Source organism: Canis aureus, chromosome 13 (genome assembly GCF_053574225.1).
Source record: "Canis aureus isolate CA01 chromosome 13, VMU_Caureus_v.1.0, whole genome shotgun sequence".
In the NCBI taxonomy this organism is placed as follows: domain Eukaryota; kingdom Metazoa; phylum Chordata; class Mammalia; order Carnivora; family Canidae; genus Canis; species Canis aureus.
In genome coordinates, this window is record NC_135623.1 from 14406365 (window position 1) to 14427204 (window position 20840).

A 20840-nucleotide genomic window follows, 5' to 3' on the forward strand; every position below is an offset into this window, starting at 1 on the left:
TTTATCAGTAGCTTCAGCTGACCTGAAGGATGCTCGGGCGCACGTCGTGGCCCCTGTCCTCCGGGGGCTGCCGCTGATGGGGGTGTCGGGGCAGGAAGAGAGAAGCAATGAAGGCAGTGTGGTCGGCAGGTGGGGTCAGAGAAGCAATTTTTTTTTTTTTGAATTTTATTTATTTGAGAGAGCGTGTACAAGCCAGGGGGAGAGGAAGAAGCAGGCTCCTCACTGTGCAGGGACCCCGATGCGGGGCTTGGCATGACCTGGCCCGAAGGCAGACGCTCGCCTGGGAGCCACCCGGAGCCCCTGAAAAGCGATTCCTGACCTCTTGATGCTGACACTTCGTGATGACCCGGCCAATGGCCAGAGGCACATGCCACCCTGGGTGTTTCCGGGGTCCCGCCCATCGCAGGCCGCGCTCAGCCTTCTGTAAACCCTACAAGGCGAAGGAGAAAGGTGACCCGTTGCAGCTGCAGGTGCGCCCTGGCAGGAGGCCGTCGCTGGCCCTCCCAGACCCTCGGAAGGGTGGAGCTGAAGCCGGGAAGAGCTCCAAGGCTCCTCCCTCTGAGCGCTCAAGGGTGCTCTTCCCACCCCGTGAGAGGCTCACGCTCCCCAGGCACAGTGTCACTTGCCTCCCCAGGAATCTGCGACTGGCCTTGACTTTGGTCCCGTTTCACAGAGGAGAACGCTGAGCTTCTGCTGAATGAAGGAGGGACCCCCATGGGTGGCCGAGTCCTCACCCGCTCCGAGCGGCGCCCTCCAGCCGCCTGGACTGCAGGTCCACCGGGGGCGGGAGAGCAGGCTCAGCGGTCCCGAAGGACGTGGAGGGCCGTGAGGGAACCTTCCAGAAACAGGGTTTCCGTGCCCGGGGCCGCCCCGTCCTCCTCCCCAGAACGTACCTCCACGTGGCGAGGCGGGGAGCAGCCCGGGAAGCCTGCCTTGCCCCCGCCGGGCCCCTCCTGTGGCTCCCACGGGGTGAGGGCCCCCGCGCGGCGGACGCTTCGCAGGACCTGGGGGAGTGGGTTCCTTCTATCTTGGAGCACGTAGAAGAGTAAAGATTTTCTTTAATTAGAGAGTGCCGGATAGATTTAATTAAAGCTTCAAACCTGCAATTTTCTTTGTTTGATTGATCAGTTGGCGCTGATTGCCTCGAGTAATTACGAGGGGGGAGGCGACATCTTCAAAGCCTGGTGGCGATACGGAAGCCGCCTGAGTGGGCGCCGGGGCGCAGTCTGCGAGGTGCCCGTCGCCCGTGTCCGCACGCTGGCCAGGTGAAGAGTGTCTCAGTCGAGCTCCCGGCTGATGGGCTCCTGTAGAAAAATCCCCTTTTACCTTTTTCCAAATGCATTCGCGCCCCTGAGACCAGACGCTGTTCTGTTACTTTTGTCTCTTTTATTGATTATTTATCTGCTGCTGGGATCACCGAAAGGCGCCGTTGGGAGCGGCTCCGTGCAAGCGGCCTCCTGAATTGCGAGAGCGCGTGGAGGGTCGGGGCGGGGAAGGCCAGAGTCTCAGGAGCTCTGCATTTAGGGAGTCGGAGTTCCGGGGCCGGGCAGCCCTGGGTTAGAGTCCTCGCTCCGTGACCTCCTTTCTGTGTCCTCAGCCGCGGAGCGCGGGCCTGTAGGGAGGACCCCGTGCACACCCGCTTGCCCGTCCCGTGCCCTGGCCTGCCGTGGGTTCTCGCTGGGTGTGTGCCTGCCTCTTCCCCGTCCTGGGCCCTGTTGCCTCGTTAGGGTCACCCCCGCGACAGAAGCTGGATGAGCTCATGAGAGCCGAGCCATCGGGCTCACCGAGGCACAGCACCCCCTGCCGGTATGGCAGCCAGGCCTTGGGATGTGGCCCTTCTCACAACCATGTGCCCAGTGCTGAATTAGGGAATGAACACCCCGTGCATTTAGGTGCTCCCCCAAAGTAGGTGACTCAAGTGCGGCGGGGAAGAGGTGGTTCCACTCACGGAAGCCCAAGGGGTGACCCCGCTGGACACGGCGCGAACGGAGTGGAGGGATCTGCCGCTGCAGAGCCTTGCGGGGAGAAGCTGTCGTGTTGTCCCCAGACCTCGTCGGGCATCCCTGGGGGCTGACCCCGCAGTGGGGTGTCTGGGTGCTGTCGAGACTGTGGCAGTAGAGAAAGCATTTGGAGTCCTAAAGGCAGAGCAGGGCCCTGGAATTGCCTGTGCATTGTGTGCCACGACCCAGGGACGGTACTCAGGCCGGAAACCCTGGCAGCGGAACCGTGGCCTGCTGGTAACGCGGGCATCGGGGCGCTGATAATACAGCCCGGGGGGCTCAGCGGTTGGGCGTCCGCCTTCAGCCCAGGGCGTGACCCCGGGGACCCGGGATCGAGTCCCACATCGGGCTCCCCGCATGGAGCCTGCTTCTCCCTCTGCCTGTGTCTCTGCCTCTCTCATGAATGAATAAATAAAATCTTCAAAAAAAAAAAAAACCGTCAAAAACCAGGTATTAGGACGGCTGGATGGTGAATAATTTTTTTTAATTTATTTTAAAATGTTTCTGACACGTAGCTGTTATTTTTACCCTAAGAATGCATTTTTTAAAAAATATTTTATTTATTTATTCATGAGAGAGAGAGAGGCAGAGACACAGGCAGAGGGAGAAGCAGGCTCCATGCCGGGAGCCCGACACAGGACTGGATCCTGGGACTCCAGGGTCATGACCTGGGTCGAAGGCGGCGCTAAACCGCTGAGCCACCCGGGTGCCCCCTAAGAATGCATTTTTCAGTGGAGACAAAGTTGGGTGTAAAAGAAAAGCCCAGAGCTTAAGCATGTTCCCTCCCGGCCGTGTCCGTAGAGGGACAGTGACAGACGCGGGTTCTTCCGAGGGAGAGCGAGTAGGACTCCGAAGGGATATCCCGTTCGTGTTGCCAGATGGACACGGAAGGACTCTGGGGTGTTTGCTTGGAGGAAGGAGGCCCTCGGGGGAAGCGATGGCTGTTATCAGGGGCCCGGGAAAGGGCTGCAGAGCCGCCATCGGGGGCTGCACGCGGGCAGTGAGACCGACGTGACCGGGCGGCGGGCTTTGAGCCGTTGCCGACACCTGCCTGGCCCTGGAATGGGGCTCCCTGCTTCCCGCCTCTGGAGGGGTCCGTGAAGAAGCCGGGGCTTCTCGGGCTGCCCCCCTCCACCCCCGGGGCCATGCATTGCCCCCGCCTCCTCCTGCCCCGACCCGGGAGGTTGAGGCTCTTTAGATAATTCATTCTCCACCTGGGGGGGCTTGCCATAGCCTCGGCCTTGACCCCTGGAGTTGGGGAGGTGGCGCCGCTTTCTACGTGCCGGGTGAGGAGCCAGAGTGGACGCTTGCACGCAGTGGGAGAAGCAGCTTCAGAACCAGCATTGCTTTCACTCGTATTCAATTCTTGCAATGATTTTAAATGTCAGAGGAGGAAGCGATCATCTCACGTGGATCAAGAGGGGCCCCCGGGTTGCAGAAGACGGATAAACGGGGGTCTAGGGGGTGCTTTGCAGACGTGAACGGGCGGGCAGCTAACCCCGGGGTCCGCTCCGATTCCGAAGGCTGGGGCCGTGTGTCCAGTGAGCGTGTCGGTGATGCCGGCCTGGTTCGCGGCCCAGCCAGCGTGGCCTCCGGGGCCCTGCCCGCAGCTCCTAGAAGGACGGCCTTGCGGTTGCCCACGTGCCAGCGCTTGGCCCTTCGTCTGTAGAGTCTGTTAAACGAGGAGGAACTGGGTAGGAATGAAGAGCGAGGCGCAGACGAACGCAGGCAGGACCTGTGCGGCCAGGCGTCCGTGGCTCAGGTTCACGCCTGCACCTGTTCGTGTGTGTGCTCGCGGCTGCCGAGCATTCGCGAGGATGCTCCGTCATCCCAATCCTGCTTCGACGGCTACTGGTGTGCGTGCGCTGTGCTCCCTGCAAGCGTGGACTTGGGGTGCGCGTGCCGTCTCCACCTGCTTCCCTCTCACGGCTTCCCAGGGCTGTGAGTCACTGGAAGGGAGCACAGGTGAGGGCGCAGGATGGTGATGGGGCCCATCCCCTGCAGCGGCGCCCCCGGCTGCCCGCTAGGGGCCTGGCGACGATGGGCTTTCGCTGCAGGGTGGGGGAGCCCCTGGGACTTTCTGCCCGAATCTCCGCGGGCTCAGTTGCCGCCACCGGTGGTCGCTGGTCCCGAACCTCCCTCCCAGCCTTTGCCCCTTCCCTCTGCCAGCTTAGACGGTGTCTTGTGATGTGAGCGATTGGGGGATGCCGGAGGACAGGTAAGCCCAAGGCGGAGAGCGGGTAAGGAACGAGTGCGAGGACGATGGGATGAACAAAAAACCTGCTTCGGGATGGCAGTTCCTGCCGATGAAACTTAACCCGCGCCCGCGTTTGTACATACACAAGTACGTGTGCACGTGACAGAGGCGCACGCAGACACCTATGTATCTATAGGTGCACAAAATTATTTTTGTAATTATTTTTGTGCATCATTTATGTGTGTGTGTGGTTTTGTCCCATCCCCCGCCCCCGCCACCATATATCTTGTGTGTGTGCCTGGCGCTCTAAGCTTGATGCACGGCGTGCCACCCGGGGCTCCCAACAACCCCCCGACAAAGGTATCACTGTCCCCGTATTGTGGATAGAAACCCAAGCAGGTGCTGGAGTGACTTGCCAAGGGGACGTAGCCGGCGAGCGGCCGAGCCAGGATTCAGACCCAGGCCGGGCTGCAGAGCTGTGGTGTCGACCACTGTGTGGCCTGGTCCCGAGCCCCCGGCCGGAGCGGGGTGGGGGTCGTGGACCCCCAGGAGCGCCCGATGACACCCACGGACCCTGCCCTCCTGGCCCTGTCCCCGCAGTGTCGGATAACCGCGTGCCTTTCCCCCGATTGGCGACAACATGTAGACCCCGGGCACCCAGCTTTGAGCCCTGGGTCCCTGGGCCAACCCGGACCCGAATCAAGACGTGGAGCTTTGGGGCGATGCCGTCCTCTAGCGGCTGCTCCTCGGGGATCTTCATGGGGCCCTTTCGCCCTGCAGGTTCAGGCGCGTGCAGCGGGGCTCCCGTCCTCGGGAGCGGGAAGCCAGCTGCAGGGGGAGGAGGGCCCGGGGTGCCCTGGGCTGCCCGGCCCCCCACCCTGCTCTCAGGCCCCCGCCCATCTTCCCTGCCCTCCGGGCCCTGGCTTCAGTGCGGCGAGCTCAGGCCTGTGTCCTGAGACGCAGCCCCAGCGGGACACCCGGCTTGGTCACCTTGGAGGATCCGCATGAGCGCGACGGTGCCGGGACATGCAGACCACCTGCAGCGGCTGGGCCTGTGCGCCGGGGACCCTCCAGGTGGACGCCACCAGCACCTGCCCCTTGGTGACCCAAACGGCAGGAGGCTGAAGCCTCTAGGCTGCCTCCAAGTGCCCAGGCGCCTGCGGGGTTGGGTCCGGGGCCCTTCCCCCCTCAGGCCCCAGCAAGGCCTGCACCCCAAGGCCCAAGTAGGCTGCTCTGCTTGCTTTCAGGTGCCGCGCCCGTCTGAGGGGAGGCCCGTGACCCCGCATGGTGGGCTTCTGCCCTGCTGGGTGCCTCCCTGCACGGACCCCGTACCCGGACCCCACAGCCGACACTGAGAGGCCAGACGCAGGCCACCTCCCCGAGCTGAGCCAACAGATACTAAGGTTGTGAGGGCTCAGGGGGGCCGTGGGGCTGGAGCTGGGAGTGGTGCGTGGCGGGCGGCAGGTGCTGCTGGCGAGGTGGGCTACGCCACTCCCTGATGGCTCCTTCCACTGCGGGATGGGGACGGGGACGGGCGCTGAGCATTGACACTTGCCAGGATCTGCTGTTAATGCTCCCGAGCCTTACTGCCATGCTCAGAGGTTCCCATTTCACAGGTGAGGGTGCCGAGGTACCGGGAGGCTAAGGGACGCAAGCCTGCGGCATTGGGATTGGGGTTTGGGGGCTGGGTCCCAGCCCCATGCTTGAGAAGGGCACCTGCAGAAATGTAAGCGGCGGCTGTGGGCACCTGGGAGAAGCCAGGGCCTCGAGGAGCGTCCAGGTCACTTAAGGACAGGCCAGGGTCCAAGCTGCCCGTGGAGGGCCCTGCACGGAGCCTGGCACACCATTGGGACGCCCTCGGGGTGGGGAGCTCGTCCACGCGGTAGGATGTGCAGCGGCCCCCAGCCCCCCAGCAGCACCCCCGTCCTGGAAGCTGAATTATGCCTTCCGACGTGTCCAGGCCCCTGGAGGGGGCCCAGCTGCCCCCCGGGAATCACCGCTGTAGGGGCGGGAGGGGCGAGCTTTGCTTCCATCCCCGGCTCTTGCCGCTGCCTCCAGGGACCCTCTCTGGTGTCCTTAGCTGCCTCTGACTGCTGCAGACAGCTGGCTCCCCTGGCCCCCGGGGAAGGCGGGTGGCTGGGGCCTCTGGGCTCCTGGTGGACATGGGGTGCGGCTGGGGGTGGGCGGGGTCACGGTGCGGCCCAGCAGTGGCTCCCGAGCCTTCCTGGAGCCTCAATCCTGCCGCATTAGCAACGTGCAATGCGTTTCGGGTGCAACGTTCCCACGAAGAATCAATTGAAAGGATAAAAAAGATGGCATCCAGAGAGTTTAAAATTAAATTCTTACAAAATATAAAGCGGAAGAGAGAATTAAAAAAAAAAAAAGACACAGGGAGCCCCATGACTTGCATGGATCCCGAAGTGCTGGCCTGGGAACGGCGCCGAGGAGGAGCCCCAGGCTGCCTGGGGCAGGGGACAGGCCTCCCTGCAGACCCGGCTGCTCAGCCGCCGACCCCCATGGCCTCCCCGGCCTCTGCGTCCCGGGCCTTCCCTCCCTTTCCATGCTGGGCTTCCACGATAGAGATAGATGCTCATTCTAGAAAACTCAGGGGGTGCAGACTGTTGTAAAGGAGAATCCTGGAGAATCAGCAGTTCTGTGGGCACCCCAGGGGCCGCTGTTGGCGCCCGGGCGCTCGTGCACCCTGGGCCAGGTTGGCCGCCAGCGCCTGCTGGACGTGCTGTTCTCTGAGGACTGTTTGTCCTCGACCGGCGGGAGCAAGCTCACTGTTCTGGGGTCCCCCTCCCCCCTGTGACTCCGGGACGCCTGCATGGGCCGCCCTGGTGCTTGGCACCGCAGGGGCAGGCAGGGACAGGACGCCGGGGGTGCTCGTACCTGGAAAAGGCCGCAGGACCACCGGAGGCCGGGCGGTCGTCGCGAGGCAGCGTTTTTATATGAAAGGATGGCCTGGAAGGACCCACGCTGGGCTTTGGGGAGAATCCGTCAGCCTGGGCTGGAAAGGGACAAGGGAGGACCCTCCTGGTAGGGAACAGCGTGAGCCGTGGCTGGGGGGGTGGGGGGTCCTGCAGGCTCAGGACATGTGCACAGCAAGCGCCCGCCCTCTGACCACCTGGAAAGGCAGGTTCGAGGCTCTGCTCACAGAGGAGCTGGATTTTGCAGGAGGCACGAGCTGGGGAGGCCGGGCTGAGGGCCCCCCTCCGCTGCCGGGGGCCCTGGAGCTGCCGCTGCGAGCTGGGCGGCCCCGGTCAGGGCGCCCTGGGAGGTCTCCTGTGCCTGGACCGCCCGGACCCGTCCGTCCCGCGGCCAGCCTCATGCCTGCACTGGCCTCCCCGAGCCTCTTCCTGTCCCCTGGCTTCACCCACCCTTTGCTTCTCCGTGTGTGGCCAGGGCAGCCTCACGGGCGCGTGACCGGTGCCGTCGGCCGGGACCCTGTGCCGGGGAGGGGCCCCCGGTGGACTGAGGCTCTGCAGTCGTCGCCTTCAGATTCCTAATCACTTTTGTCGAGGGGCCTTGCACGTTTGTGTGGGGCGGGCGCTACGCTCAGGAGCGGGTCTCCTCTCCCCCCGCCAGGGCCCCACACACCTGCCAGGTTCCATCCGTCCTTCTTTGGTGGCAGCCACCCTTCTCCTGGGCTCTCAGGTGCGTTCCCTTGGACTCGTCCCCACGGAGCATCGCCCTCTGCACCTCGCATTCACCCTCGCTCTGCTCTTTCCCTGCAGCGCACACCCAGGTTGGGTTGTTATCCTTCTTCAAAATTAAAAAAAAAGAAAAAATCACCTGCTTGTGCACCCGATGCCCGACTCTGTCCCAAGGCCCTGCTCTCTCCACCTCGAGTTCGAAACAACTCCCGGGACATCTCCGCTGCTTTGTCGGCATCTGCATCATCTCCGGGGTCTTCAGTCCCCTTCGTCCACCTGCGGGATGTCCACGTAGCTGACCTAGGAGACCCAGGGGCTTCCTGAGCTCACCTTCCTTGCTCCCCGAGCATCTCTCCAGGGCCTTCCTGGACTGGTCCTCACCGTCAATGCCCAGCACCCTGTGTTTTCTCGTCTCTCTTCTCCACCTCATGGGGGTGGCAAAGCCCCAGGCAGGGGCTTCCCAGCTATGCCTGTGGCTTCTAGAAGCCGGGACAGAGGTTGGCCTGGGATGATGGCGGGAGGTCTGGGTTGTGGATGTTGGAACCAGTGCAGACAGGATGGGACCCGCCAGGTGATGGTCCAGGCGGCTGATGGGGCCTCAGGCCCCAGGGATCTGGGGCAGGGGGATTAGGGAGGTGAGAGACCCAGGAGCGGGTGTGCGTCGGGAACCACGTGCACGCCTTCTTTCTGCTCTCCCAGCCCCGGGGGCGACCTGTGACGTGTCAGGGCCACGTGGTCGCATGCACGGGCCGGGCCAGCAGGGCGTTGCGAGAGCAGTGGGGGCGCATGGACGCCGGTTCCGGTCATCCCCGAATTCAGCCTCCAGTGGGAGAAGTTAAGCAAGTGGTGGAACAAGCAAAGCGGTTACGGCTTTGGACGAGGTTCCTGCTGGAAATACACGGGGGGCGGGGAGGAGCCTGCAGCCGTCTTCCCAGCAGGACCCCGGGCGTCCCAAGGGTGGGCTGGGGGCAGCGGGGGTTGCCCGGCACAGACGTGGCAAAGGGCCCGAGAGGGAGGCGGCGGCCTTTGCCAGCAGACCCTGGAGGAGGCGTCTGCTTTCCCGCGCCAGCTCCCTGGGGAAGGGGGCCGAGCAGAGCACGGTGTGCAGGGTGTGCACTAGGGCAAGGGGTGGCCGTGTGCACCCTCGGGCTGTCCACCCTGGCCCCCAGGACCTGCAGACGGTGGCCCCGGGAGGCGCCCCAGCTGCAACGGGGCCTGGCGGGCTCCCTGTCCCCCTGCTGCTGCGCGGCCTGCACGCGTTTCCATCCAGTCCCGCAGCCTTGCAGACGCGGCCCGCCAGCGAATGCCTTCCTCCTCCTTCGAGTGCGTCTTGACTTCTTTATCTTCATAAATTTTGCTTGATTGCCGGAGGAACGGAGAGGGCTTGTGTTCAGATCACCACCGTCCTGCCCCCTTACTCTGTGCCGGCATCAGAGGAAATGAGGCTCCGAGAGGGGACGTGTGCCCAGGTCGCGCAGGGAGTGACTGTGGCCGGCCCGGCTGTGGGGGCCTCCGCTCTCCCAGGACAGGGACCACCCTTTTCAAAGGGACACGATGCAGGGGCAGCTCCCCGTACCCCTGGGCGCCCTTGCTCCTGGCCGGTGGCTCTGCTCCACGCCTGTCCCCACCCGCACCCTTGCCTCTGTGCTCTCGGGCCCGCGGAGGGAGGGCCTGGGTTAAAGGGGGGCCGTGGTCGGAAGCTGCTCTGGCCGGTGACCGGCAGCCGGGTGCGCAGCTGGGTTCCTCGCCGGGTCCCCGCTGGCCTGCCGGAGCAGGAGTGCGGTGCTATAAAAAGCCCAGTAGTAATATGCAAATCGCCCTGATTATTTATGGCCAAGTTAGTAAATAAGCCAAAGAGACAAGGTGGGTTGTTGTTTTTACGATCTCTGCAGTCCTCGCAGGAAAATCTACGGTAAGCAGAGTTCGGGGGAGCCGAGCCGGGGCCCACGGTTTAATAAACAGCCTAATTACCAGGCGCTGGGGACAGACAAGCGAGGGGGTTGAGCGAGGGAGGGAGGGAGGGCTCAGCAACCCCGCGGAGGCGGCGGACAGGCAGGCAGGCGGGCAGGGGCTGGTGGCTGGGCCCGCTGTCCCCCCACTTCTCTCCTGCCCGACTACAGGCACCTGCTGGGAGGGGCAGGTCGGCCACCCCCGCACAACAGGCTCCGGGTGCTGCCCTGGGTCCTGCAGGGGCCCCTCTCCTGACTGGTGGAGGGGGTATTCGGGTGCAGATCCTCTGGATTAAGTCAGAGAGGACCTTTTGGATTTGGGCCTCGGTCACACCAGCCACAGTGCACCCTCCGTGTTTGTTCCCCTACAAGACATTAAAAATCACGGCGCTCAGTGCAAGGCGGTTTCCTGGATTGGGTCTTGGAACGGAGACAACATTTGTGGAAAACCCGGTGAAATCAAAATAAAGGCTGTAGTTTAGTTAATAGTAAAATGCCAGCGTGCGTCTCTTCATTTTGTCCAGCTACCATGGTTACGCAAGATGCTCACATCAGGAGAAATTGAGTGAAAGGTATACAGTAATTCTCTGTGCCGTCTTTGTGACTTTTCTATGAATCACAAATTATTACAAACTAAGGAATTTATATAAAAATCACAGTGGAGGGGATCCCTGGGTGGCTCAGCGGTTTAGTGTCTGCCTTTGGCCCAGGGCACGATCCTGGAGTCCCGGGATTGAGTCCCGCTTCGGGCTCCCGGCATGGAGCCTGCTTCTCCCTCCTCCTGTGTGTCTGCCTCTCTCTCTCTATGTCTATCATAAATAAATCTTTAAAAAAAAAAAAAAAAAACAGACTTTCTAAAAAAAAAAAAAATCACAGTGGACAGAGGAGGACAGAGAACTGGCTTCTGTCACAAAGCCCTATTCCCAGGTGACCTCTGACGTGGCTGTTGAGCCAGGAAAGAATCGGTGATTGTGATAATGTCCAGCCCACCTTTCCTCTTCCATGTGTGTGTAAATGCCTCTTTGAAACCCGAATATTCCACTAGTTTTCCTGATCCTTCCCCCACTAGTGACTCTTCCCCCACTAGTGACTCTTCTCGAAACGGAATGGTGGTGATGCTCATGCACTTTGCAGAGAGCATGTCACTTGGTCAAAAGATGCACCAGAGGTTGCCTTGGAATGGCACGGCTTCTTCGTGCATTTTAAGAAGCTCGGGTTCTAATGTCATATTCTCACTTGCCTCTTGGGAAATTCCTAGAGCCGTGCAGACCCGTTTTCCTGAAGAGAAAGAGACAGGAAGAGGGCTTCGAGGACAGCAGAGCCCAGCAATGAACGAAAAGGGACTCATGTTGGCTCCCTACGCGTGCCACTAAATTTTAACCTTCTTTTGGAGATTTCTTGCCTCCACATTGCTTGGAGAGACCGAGAATGGACTAATGAGGAGTCAGTCACCCATGGAAGTCACCACAGGAAGACCCAGAGATAGCGGGGACCTTTCAGTCTTTCTTAGACGGGAGACACGGCAAATTGTCCTCGTTCTAATTGTCCCTGCTGATTAATGAGGTCACTTACGGTATAGGTTATTATCCTGCCAAGAGAATGTGTATCAGACTGAAACAAATGCCTGTGAACTTGCTTATTCTATTAAAAAATAAAGTAACGAGAGATGATTAACGGTGTGTGCTCTGGGAGCAGCCGCGGGGAGGGTCGGTCAGGAGAGAAAGGTGGACGTGAGCCTTTCCAAGCAGGGATCTAGAAAGGCTTTTGTTTGAAAGTGGCTTCTACTGACCCTCTTCCTTTCAACACCACTTCTGGGGGAGCCGCCTAGACTCCGTGTCTCCACTTCCTTCCTTCCCGTGAGCAGCTTACCCCACTGTGACCCAATTTCAGCCCTACCCCTCTGCTTGGATCCGCCCTGGAAAAAGTCACCACTGCTCCCTGCCGTGTCCGTTGGCGCCTCACAAGGAGTCACCATCACTGACCTCTTTCTTCTGGAAACACTGTCTTTTCCTTATTCCTGTGACACCGCCAACTCCCCATTCATTCAACGTTCCACATGTTTATTGAGCACCTACTGTGTGCTAGGCATTGGACACATACAGGTAACCGAGATGACGGTTCTTGTTCTGAGTGGAGCTTACGTTCAAGCAGAGGAGGGGAGACAACGGACAAATACGTGCACATCAACAAGACATTCGGTGTTAGGAGGGCAGGGGGGCTGAGTGGCTGGTAAGCGTGAAGGCCCAGCAACACCCTCCCAGTGCAGGGTGGTCGGGGGGAGCCGCTCTGTGGACGCCACACTCCATCACTTCACGTGGCAGTCCCTCAAATCCTGCCATGGTCTCCAGGGCTTCTGTCTCTTTTGTGTCCTTTCGCCGCTGTAGATGTGAGCCAGACCTGGGGGATCAGGGATTGGGCTGGCTCAGTCCCCGCTTTGCACCAAAGACGACCGAAGATGTCATCCAGGGGGTGAAACCCAGGTCCAAATTCAAGCTGACCGTTGTCTAGTTCTGAGGCTTCAGGCAAAGAGATGGGACCCAGGGACAAGACAGCCGTTCTGAGCTCAGGACCACTGACTACCCCTCAAAGTTGTGCAATATGGTGACCCTAAAAAATCCCAGAAGCCGAACTAGAGTTAGAGATTCAGACAGACACAGGGGAAAAGAGCCTGAGAGATTGCCCGGACCACCTGCAAAGACCCCAGGTGACCAAGCTGGCTCACTGCCCCTGTGGCTCAGGCCTGTCGGGTCCCCGGCCAAGGGCTCAGGGAAGGGCCCTTTACTATTAGCTGCACCTGTCATGGGAGGCCACGCTGGGTCAAGGTTTTCCAGGATCCCCCGAAAGCAAATAAAGTCTGCATCTGCTAGAAGGCTGAGCAGCCTCCAGAAAAATCCTCTCTCTTGGGGAGACTGGTAATTAAGCAGTCATGGCAAACACGGGGAGGAAGAACAGCTGGTTGTATCCATTTGTTCTCCTGTCATTGGTTGGAGAACAGTTTCATAAATTACACGTGGGGTTGGATTTTGTCTTTCCTCTGCTCATGCCATCCCCTTTGCTGGAAATGACCTCCCTGTTCTCCTGCTGCCCTCCGTCCATGCCCTTTGGATGATTGGCTAACAACGTGCCCTTTTAGATCCGCTCAGGCTGATGACGTTCAGTTCCCTGGGCATGTCGCTGCCACCAAACTTACTGTGTTGCATTATCATTGTGTCTTCATCAGTAATACGATTAATTATCAGCTCCTACTGTGTGCCTGGCGCTGATCTCTAATGCTGGGCATAGGCTGGGATACCAGAGGGATCAAAATCTCTGTCCTCATGGGATTCACAGGCGAATGGGAAAGATGGGTTTAATAAATAATGATTAATCCAATATGCAGTATGTCAGATGGTGACAGGAAATGTAGAACCGAGAGATCGGGAGCCGGGAAATGGGGGGGAGCGGGGAGGGTTGCAATTTTAAATAGAATGGTCATTGAAGACCTTTGGCCAAAAGGTGATACAGGAGGAAAATAACCTGGAGAGGAAATGGGACAGCTGGGAAAAGCTGAAGGAACAGCAGGTGCAAAGGCTCTGAGATGGAAACTTGGCAGCTGTGTTCAGGGAGCAGTAAGGAGGCCATCCTGGCTGGAGCGAGTGAGCAGGGGGGACCATTTGGTGAGAAGAGAGCGGGAATGGGAGACGGTGGTGACGGCAGACGTTTGCCCAAGGCCTTTGGGTTCGTTAGGAAGCCTTGGGCTTTATCCCAAATCCAGAAGAAGCTTAAGCAGAAAAGTGACGTAATCCGACTTAAAATGATCATGCCAGCTGCCATGTCAAGAATGGTCTGGAGGGGGCAAGAGGGAAATGGGGAGACCAGTTGGGGAGTTACTGCAATCGCCGTGGCAAGAGAGAGATGGCAGTGGGGCGAACCAAGATGGTGGCAATGAAGGTGATGAGATGTGGCTAAATTTCTGGATAAATTAAAGGAAGTTTCCACTTTTGGGGGCGGACTTCTTGAGGGCCAGGTCCGTGTCTTACACGTTCCTATCGTCGGAGCCAAGCCTAGTATGTGACATTTACCAGGGCACGCGGTTAATACTTGTTGATTGAGTGACTGATGAGAGATAACGTTTAAACGTCAATAATAGGAATAAGTCAGCCCCCGTTCTCTGTTGCGGAAGCGGAGTAGGTCATGGGGCAAATCCTGGGAAACAGCCACCTACAGCTTCCAAGCTTTTGCCATAAAGAAGGCTCCTCGTAGATGTGTTGGACCAAGAAGCATGGGCATGCTGGCTTCCGGTGCGTGTGTCCATTTTTCTTGCTGTAGGACTTCTCAGGCTCTTGTCACGCACAGCTTCCCAGCATTTCTTAGTTTGAAGCGCCGTGAAGCGCTTCAGTTATTTTTCCATGGGTAAAATGGGTGAGCTCCGTGGGTAAAAGAAATGCCTATCAGCTCTACTTCTTAAGTAGTCAGGCCCACACGGCTACAGAAGCATTTACACCCAAATAGTTTTATAGCTGTCTAGAAAAATAATAAATGTAAATCGAAAGGAACAAATCTAATATTTCATCCCTAAGTGATCACCATCACTTACTCATGGAAGGTGTGTGCTTGTTGGGATCACACAGCTTCTCAAACCTTGGAATCGGATTGGACACCACCAACCTTCTATCCTGTTCCACACGGATTTTCACACAGCACCTGCTTCATATCACACCAACCACCAAACACCCGGCTCCGCGAAGATACGATGTCACCCACCGGGGTGTAGCTTCATGTTGAAACCGCGAACTGCTTTGAGCTAATACTCCGTGTGTCCAACAGATATTGGGTGTCGTAGATTCCCTTGAGAATTTAAAACACTCCGCACTGCTCTTACGCGTTTCCTTCCAGCGTGCCACGGCACACGGTCTGGGAACCACGGCGCTACGTTGTGTGTAGCACTTCCCAAAATCATTTGCACATTTTCTCAGGCGAATCTCCTAACGTAACGCTGGGTACAGCACAAAGAGAAAGTACCCAGGACTCCTTCCTGCGGAGTCAGAAGCTGCAGTTCTGTGGGGAATACGCCCGGGTATTGACAGAGTGAGCGTGTTAGCATTTGCATTCTGAGCATACAGTGCTGCTTCCTTATTTTTAGCTGTGAGCCTGCGAGGACTCCAGGCCTTGCTCCTGAGCCTGCGTGCGTCCTAGACAGCGTGTCTGGAGGTGGGATGCCTAGCACTGCTCCCACCCAGCCTTGCTCAGGGCGGGTTACTGGCCTTCCCAAGATGGATGTACATGTGCAGCCGAAGGCGGAGGTTTGTAAAGCCAGTGGACGTCTTCTGGATGGACTGAGACACTTTAGAGAAGACCTCTTGGAATTTCTCAGCACATATCTGGCTAATGCCACGTCCTGCTCAGAAACGGGGATTTATTGCAAGGATCTCCAATGCTGGGACAGCTCAAGAACCATCTCTGCAGTTGTTTGGTTGCTGTGGGTTCCAGGGCCTCTGCGACCAGGAGTGTCTGTGATCTCGTGGCCAATGTAGCAACGGCCTGGACTCCGTGCCCTGCGTGCTCTAGGCATTCCGTTTCCCAGAGTGTGTTCCACAGGACCCCTGCCCACAGGATGCTCTAAGGGAAAACAAGAGCTTGCAACATAGATACTTAAAAGCACAGAAAACCCCCTCTTTTTTTTTTTTCAAGTTTCCCAGTCTTAGAAGCTCTTGATGCAATGCAAATGGGAATTACCAGAGAGAACCCGCGTCTGTACGGGTGTATGTGTGTGTCTCCATATTGTGTGATCATGACTAATGTCCATCAATTACCTGCAAATTACTAGACAGTGCCTGTAATGATAGTTCTGTTTTTAGCTTTAATGGTTTATGTATCTAACTAGTGGCTGCTGTCTGGAGTAAGGCTGCTGGCAAATCAAAACACTATTTGCCAAGCCTGTCAGTGTGACAAATGTTGCTTGCATTTACTCTTTTATTCCCAAGGTCAACTGACATGTCATTTTTTATATCACTGTTTGACGTGCTAAGAGCCTTCAATGAGAGCCATCCAATAAAGGCCCAATTTGTTATATTACTGTTTATTCCTGGATAATTCTCTGTTAGTTGGGCTCTTGAAGTTTCAGGGAAGTGACGTGCGTGGATCACCCTCAGAAATAGGGATTTATCGCAAGGATCCCCAGGTCTTAGGACAGCACAGGGACCCTCTCTTCGGCCTTTTGATCACCCTGGCTTTCAGGGATTCTCAGATGAGAAACGTCGACAGCTTCTCGACCATTGTAGTGACAGCACGGAGTTCATGACCTCCCTTCTCTGGGCATCTAGTTTCCTGGAGGATTTCCCGCAGAACCCCAGCCCATACGCTGCTCTAAGAATAAAAGGGTCTCTGGTGCAATGGGTTAGGAGCTCTTGGCATCATCTATCCCTGCCTTGCAAGTTTGCTCTTCACTTATTAAATGCTTCCACAAGCACTTTTTATTTTTATTTTCTCTAAACTCCCTTGCTTAATTTTATTTAACACAGCGTCTTCCAATTCTGTTAAACTGACAAACACCCTGCAGTATCCTTTGAAGAATAGTCCAGTATTTGTACTCTGCAGACGGATCTGGTTGTGTTCATTTGTCACCCTCTGTGCTGGGGGCCGGCGGGGAGGTCCCTGCAACCACTGTCGGCGTCCACGATGTGCTCCAAGGACTCACAGGATGCTGCGGGTCACTGTCCTCACGGCTCTGATCTGTCACAGTGGAGGCTGCGGAGCCAAATGGCTGCGGGAAACCAGGCACGGGATGAAGTCTGGGGCAAACCTGGCACTGGAATGGAGTCCTTTCCCAGTGGGTTCACACAGAACGCACTTAATTGCCCCAACAAGGAACTGTGATGATGCGTGTGAAATGCCGCCACCAGGGAGGCCCATTGGAGACTGAGGGCCTGGACTTTTTATACTGGAGCAGGTGACATAGGCACTGTCTGCCTGGTATGGACCAAAGTTCCCAACTTCCAAAGGGCAGGCAGGGGTTTAGCACGAACTGTAATGTTCCTACAGGTAGTTTAGGTGACCCGGTTCTGGGAACCCTGGGGACGCTCCTGAAATCCAGGTCCAGCAACAGCCGAGGGCTGACCCTATAAGCTGGCCTCCCCACAACGAGAACCAGGCCTTTGCTGCGAACTCTCTGGTGTTGAATATTCATTCGTTTTGTATTTGCCTTAATCAGCTCGGCTGCTGTAACCAAAGTCCCATAGCCTGGGTGGCTTGTGAACGGCAGAGGCTTGTTTCCACGGTTCTGGAGACAGCAAGGTCAGGTGCCAGGACGCGCGGATCGGGTGAGCGCTGTCTTCCAGGCCGCTGACCGCCAGCCTGTCCTGGTGCCCTCCCCTGCAGACGGCGGGGGTCCCCATCAAGTACCCCACGCGACAGGGCGCCACCCTCACCACCCAGTCACCTCCCGAAGGCCCCACATCCTCATCAGCACACACGGTGCGGGGGGTTGAGTTTCAACATAAGAATCTGGGGGAGTCAGTTGATGACACCGTCGTGTAGAGTGTGTGCACTGCCCTGGGGACGAAGAGGAAAGGGTCAGCCAGCCCTTGCCTTCGAGAGGCTTAACCTCAAGAAGGAAAGACAGATACGTCCCAGGTAATTCAACAAGAAAATCAAGCCGTTGCAGTTGGAATGAATATTGCAAAGGAAGAAGCAAGTGCTCAGTCCTCTGAGAACATTGGTCCGGGATCCCTGTGCCCTTCCTCAGAGGAGGTAACGTTCAAACTGAGACCTGAGAAGCTGGTGGGAGATGGGTAGGTCGGGGGATGGCAGCCTGTGTGGCTGAGGGGTGAGGGCGATGCATGCAGCTCTAGGGGCAGCAGGTGCAAAGGCCCTGGGGTGGGAAGAGACACAGTGCATTGAAGAGGAGCGCGCAGGCCAGAGTGGGTGGAGGGGACGGAGATGTGAGCTGAGGCGGAGAGAAGGGCAGGCCCAGCGATGCCAGGACCCGGCCTGAGCTGCATCACCCTGGGGGTGGCCTGGCGGTGTCCCGCCCGGGAGCCCTCATGCCCCTGCCTCCGCTTGAGGCAGGCAGTGCCAGTCGCAGCAGCGTCCGCCCCCGTCCTCAGGAGGCCACCTGTGCTCCCTTCTCCCCGGAACCTGCCGGAAACAAGGTGTCCCTGCGGGACGGTCGTCGCCCCACCCGTCGGCCTCACTGCCCTGTAGGGTCATAAAGGCCACGTTTTCAAACACGGTGGTAACAGGCAGCCCTCACGTCGCGGGCTTTCATGCACAAAAGCTGCTGTCGTGCCCGCGCTGCACGTTCCGGAGCAGCGTCCAGGCAGGGCCGGTGGGTCCTGGGCTCCCGTCGCTCTCCCGCGAGGCGCTGGCAGAGGTGGCGCCGTGGGCAGGCCTGCCGTGGGCCAGGCGGGGAGGTGCCCCTGCCATGCACATCCAGGGAGGAGCAGGGACTCCACAGGGACCCCGGGGGACGCGACGGTCCCTGGACACAGCTCCTGGAGCCACTCACCTGTGGGACACTCGAGCTGGGATTTGAACACTGAGTAGGAACGCGGAGGCCAGTGGGAGCAGCGTGTGGAGGCCCCGGCGTCACAGGAAGTGAGGCTGGAGGATGTGGGGAGGGGGACGCTTCATCGCGCACCGTGTGGCGCACTCGCGGGGACCTCGCTTCGGGGCTGCTCTGTGGTCGCTCTCCAGCTCTGGGCAGGGCGCCCCGTGACCGTGGCTCGCTCGGCCCAGGAGGACGGCTGGGCCCTGTGGCCACGGGACACAGCCTGTGGCTCCCGGGGGGCCTGGTCATGACCCCACCAATGGTGGGGAGCCATCGGGCGGGTTCAGCGCTGGGACCCCAGGAAGCCTGGGGCGCGGGCGCAGGGGCAGAGCGAAGGTCCTTGAGACATGGGGCCCTTTGTTGGGGCAGAGGCTTGGCCACGCCGCCTGTTGGCAAAAGGTCGTCTCCTTCCGGGAACGTCGTCCTGGAGCCAGGCAGGGGGGGGGAGGGCAACAGCGGGGGGGCCTGCCCTGCTCCCCGTCCTCTGTCCTTTCACACAGTCCCGGGGAGTCTGCATCCTCACTCCTCTCACTGCGGCGTCTACAGTCGCAGATGAACGCGGGGAGTCTGGAGGTTGCATTTGCTGCTTCTGACACACGACCACATGATCCCTCCTGGCTGTGAGGTCATTGGCTCGGCTCCAAGGTAGTCAATTTGGGGGGGATCCAGGCTTCCGTGTCCCCCTGCGTCCGGGTGCTCAAGGAATCCCGCGCCTTACAGCTCACCCACCAAGCACAGGAGCCACTGGCAGCTCTGGATCCCGCTGGAGGCCCGTCCGGGGTGCAGGCCGTAGGACCGCAGCTGTCACAGTGCGGACTCCCCACGCCCGGCTCCGGCCCACGGGGTGGCAAGAAGTGAGGGCCTGGGAGTCGGGGCGGGCGGAGGGGTCGCAGGGAGCTAGGCCGCAGCATCACCCCTCAAGGCCCACCCGCTGGGCCGGGCGCCGGGCCCCAGATCACTGGGTGGGGGCGGCCTCGGGGAAGGGGGGACAAGCGGGAAGCTGCCCGTGGTTGAAGGAAGGTCTCCGCAGCCTGGTGGGCCCCCCAAGGGCCCTGCTGTGGCTCTGGCCCGTGTGTGGGGCCAGGTGACCAGATCCACCCACAGAGGGGTGTGGCCCCGAGGGGACAGCTGGATGCTTCAGCGCCAGGGTCCTTGGCAGACGGGACCCGCAAGTCAAGGGCAAGGGCACCTGGCACACGCGGGGACAGGTGGGCGGGCAGCCCTCGCTGCCAGCACGGACCCGCCGTGCTGCAGGGCCGTGTGTGCCGCGGGGGCTGGGGGGCCGCGGGGGTGCAGGGAGGGGCCCGGCCACTCCCGGAGGAGCTCAGCTCAGGAGCGGGGGCTTAGGCGAGTCGCGGCGTCATTTTGAGGACTTCCCGTGTGGAAGCCGTGACGGATCCGGGGAAGGTGGACGGGGTGGTGCGGACATTCCACGGACCCAACCCCCCCCCCCACCCCAGACGTCCGGGGTCGCCGTAGTAACACCTCGGGCCCAGGAGCCCGACATCCGCGTGGGGGTGCACGACCTCCTTGGCCGCTGCCTCGCACCTGTGCCTTGATGCCACCTGCCACCAGGACGCAGACCGGGTCATCGTTATCGTCTCCCTCGCGTGTGGTGGCCCCGCTTCTCTCCCTCTCCCTCCCTCCCCTTGGCAACCACAGAGCTTTTCTCGTCTCTTTCACGTCATTCCGAGAACCCGGGGTAAATGGAATATCTGGTATGTCAGCTCCTTCCGTCCTTCCTTCCTCCTTTTGATTTCTTTCTTTCTTTCTTTCTTTCCATCTTTCTCTTTTTTCTTTCTTTTTTCTTTTCTTCCTTTTCTTTCTTTCTTCTTTCTTTCCTTCTTTCTTTTCCTTCCTTCCTTCCTCCCTTCAATTTCTTTTTTTCCTTCTTTCTCTTTTTTCTTTTTTCTTTTCTTTTTTCTTTCCTTCCTTTTCTTCCTTCCTTCCTTCCTTCCTTCCTTCCTTCCTTCCTTCCTCCTTTTGATTTCTTTCTTTTTTCCTTCTTTCTCTTTCTTCTTTCTTTCTTTCTTTCCTTCCTTCTTAGGGAGCACACATATGCCCATGAGTGGTGGGGACAGGGGCACAGGGAGAAGGCGAGGGGGAGTCTTAGGCAGGCTCTGCACATAGCATGGAGGCAGCCTTGGCACTTGATCCCAGGACCCCGAGATCATGACCTGAACCGAAATCAAGAGTCAGACACTCAACCGGCTAAGCCCCCTGGAGTCTCCGGTGTGTCATCTTCTGAGATGAGCTGTTTCGTCACGCAGCATAACAGCCTTGAGATCCATCCAGATCGTATCAGTAGCCCGTTTTATCGCTGAGTGGTGTTCCGAGGTGCGCAGTCGCTGCGGGACAGGGAATGGTGTCAGTTATCGCCCGTGCAGGACACTTTGGTCATTTCCAATTGTTGGTTATTACCAAGAAAAAATGCTACGGAGACACCTGGGGGCCCATAGTTGAGCGTCTGCCTTGACCCCGGGGTCCTGTGATCGAGTCCCACGTCGGGCT

The 20840-nt window shown here is 58.9% G+C and overlaps 1 protein-coding gene and 1 long non-coding RNA gene across 2 annotated transcripts in view; one reads left to right on the forward strand and one right to left on the reverse strand.

The window, feature by feature from the left end:
• Positions 1–20840, forward strand: part of CSMD2 (CUB and Sushi multiple domains 2) — a 495152-nt gene that overhangs the window by 69605 nt on the left and 404707 nt on the right.
• LOC144281926 (uncharacterized) lies at positions 11906–20023 on the reverse strand. Its single transcript, XR_013350304.1, has 2 exons — positions 19878–20023; positions 11906–12199 (listed from the first exon to the last, which is right to left on the reverse strand). It is a non-coding gene; the product is annotated as an uncharacterized LOC144281926 (long non-coding RNA).